Here is a 3,354-nt window from a genome sequence, read left to right on the forward strand (position 1 = left end):
AACACAAAGACTTCAATCCCCGAACAACAGTTGTTGCATAAAAACCATTTGAAAAATGGGGGATTGACTATGTGGGTCCCATCCATCTAGCAACAAAAGGAACACAGGCACGCTACATCATTGTGGCCACTGATTACTTTACAAAATGGGCTGAAGATAAAGCAGTCAGAAAGGCAGATGCTAGAAGCACATCAAGATTCTTATATGAAAATGTGATCACCCGATTTAGATGCCCCATTGAAATTGTGTCAGATAGAGGCACACATTTTGTCAATGAGGTAATCCAAGAACTCTTGTTTGGCTTTATGGTAATCCATAGAAAAAGCACACCCTACTACCCCCAAGGGAATGGACAGGCCAAATCCACCAACAAAATAATATGCATTATCCTCACCAAGCTAGTAGAACCATAGCGTTCTGATTGGGCAAAGAAACTGAATGCAACCTTATGGGCATACAGATCCACACTCAAGGTCAGTACAAGGAACACACCTTTTCAATTGGTGTACGGCCTTGAAGCTATGGTCCCACTAGAATTTGTAATACCAAGCCTATGCATAGTAGTACAGGAACGCATGGGAGACCATGAATCCTTGAAAGAAAGACTCTATCAGTTGGAGAAGCATACAGAGACAAGACTAGTCACCTACCATGCCATGACAACAGAAAAACACAGAAGAAAGGCATGGTTTGACAAAAATCTTAAAGCTAAAGACATCAAGGAAGGTGACTTGGTTCTGTTATACAATGCCAAAGTACATAAGGGGAAACTGAAGTATTTAGGTCAAGGACCATACCAAGTATGAAAGATGAATCCCATCAGAGCTGTGCTACTAGAAACATTGGATGGAGTCCAATTCAACACAACAATAAATGGGAGCCGACTGAAGCGCTACTACATCAACACGTAAGCCATCCTCGACAAAAACGAAGATTTGGGAAACCAAGTCTTCCTTAGTTAGGATTAGATTATATCACGAGCACTCACTTGCATATGTACGTCTTCACATATATAGGTAGCATCAATCGATTTTAACCTAGGGCTCAGAAGTGATGCCTGAGTTCTAGCTACCCTATGAAATCCCAACAAAAAAAAAGCATATAGTTAGTCCCTACCTAGCTACTAGGTCACGTGCACTCACACGCTTTCGCTTAGACACATAGATGATTGCATGAATAATTGTGCCACACACTTTTATTCCACACTCTCAAAGCATGTATAAAAATAAGATCTCCCACAAACACACAGAAAGGTCATACATGTTTGGCCACCTACATCGACTTATTCTCTTTCCTAGGAAGCAACATGTTACTTAGAGCAAAGGGGTCTAGGCAGTTTGCATGAGAGCCTAAAATCCTTGGAGGATAGTCCTATAATGACCAAATACATCAGGGACTTTCTCCATTCTTACCACTCCAGCAATGCAAAGGTTGGCAAGTACGATAGAATCCCTGTACATCAGAGCCCACTAAACATTATCCTCGATAGTACAATCATTCAAAGGGCTTTCGCACTACCAACACATGGTGCCAAATACCCTACATGGCCTAGCAATGCAAAGTTTCTCGAAGTATAGTCTCTCCTCACCAAGGGCACACTGTTCCCTAGGGATGGCATATTGCTTTGCACAATTCTTAACAGGAAGCAACACAATTCCTATCCATAATCCTGGGGGTTAAGTGTGGCAAGAATCGATCCCTTCCACTCCGCACATTTGTTTTCCTGAGTAGGAAGCTAAAACAAGACTGGGTCCATCACTTAGTCATCTTCTTTACAAAGAAACTAGATGGTTCATCAGGACAAAAATGTAAAATTCCATACTTATTGGCTATAATCATAAAAAAAGAGCTACAAGAAAGAGAAATGACTTTGCCCCAGTCACCAAAACCAATTGAGGAGTTGGACATACCCTTCTCACCAGTATGGGAGCTGTCACCAACTTCTCCTACCATCACATTGATAAGTGTAGATGCCTTACAAGAAATACCTATTCTAGAGGTCAGGATTGAGGAATTGCCCCACGAGATGCTACAGCTCGGTGCACAATTGCAACCAATATATCTCCAACAACAGCAGCAACTAGAGCCTGAGGCAAGATTGGCACCAGAACCTAAGGAAAGATCGGCACCAGAGCCTGAGGCTACATCATCACTAGAACCGCCCATCGACGCCATGTGAGTCGATGAGCCACAAGAGGAGCTAGTGCCAAATCAACAATATGACTATTGTACACAAGGGACTGAAATACCATTGGAACAACCTCCCCCAAGTACAATAGAATCATCGGGATGGCTACATGGGCACCACTTGTATCACCAGACCTCATCATCATCTGTCATTCTCCAACATCAAGCTAGCCAAATGATCCAAATGTCAGAACTATTCAATAGCTTGGCCAAAAAAGAATATGCAAGAGAATTGGATAGACAGACTGCAACAGAAATCAAAGACCAATTCTAGGCAATTGCCATAGAGGTCAAGGCACTTCGGGCACAGATAGATGAGAAGGAGGTAGAAGAACTGCGCATGAACTAAGCTCTCCAAGCTTAGGAAAAGGCAGTGAGGGATGTGACCTCCAACCTCCACCAAAGTCAAACACAACTGACAGCATCAGTACAAGCAACGGCAATCCTATAGACCTACTATAACTCCTTGACATCCGTGTGGGGGTTAAAGGTCACTGTGCCTTAACCCCGGTTATGTACAATACTCAAACACATATATAAATCAATGAAAAAGAAGATTAGGGTGGTTCTGCACCCACCAAAGTGTGGCTCTCTGTCTCTCTCTCTCCTTCTTCCGTTCTTGCTTCCATTGAGAGCACTCTCAACTGGTATCAGAGCCTGGGTGATCTAGCTAAGCGTGCGTGAATGCTTGGAAGCTCAGCAGCTCTGTGGGAGGAAGGAGAAGCTCTGTGGAAAGCTTTGTGAGTGACTTTACTTGCATCCGAGTGTGCAGAGACCTTGGAGGTACCTTTGGAAAAGTCACTTTGGCTTTACGAAGTGGTTTTGAGAGCCTGTTAAGAGCTTTCAAAGAAAAAGTCGTTTTTTGAGCTTTTTCCTGTTCCGTTCGATGACAGAGACTCCATATTGACTTGTAGAGGCAACTATTGCTTGCTTTTGGTGTCCACTTCACTTCAGGAGCTTGGAAACACCTTCATTCTTGAATCTGGGATCATTTCATTAGATTTCTGACTCACTGTGTCAGTTCCTGCGTTTTTTGCCCGGGTGTTGGAACTCAAGTTTGGAGCAACCATTTGCAGATTTGTCAGTTCCGGTGGACTCAGGAGTCCTAAAACTTCTATGTTGCTCATCATTCGCACTCCGGTGGAGTTTACAGATAGCTCTGTTTCC

Source organism: Dipteris shenzhenensis, chromosome 14 (genome assembly GCF_047967505.1).
Source record: "Dipteris shenzhenensis isolate YYH24624 ecotype China chromosome 14, Dip_SZ_1.0, whole genome shotgun sequence".
NCBI lineage: Eukaryota > Viridiplantae > Streptophyta > Polypodiopsida > Gleicheniales > Dipteridaceae > Dipteris > Dipteris shenzhenensis.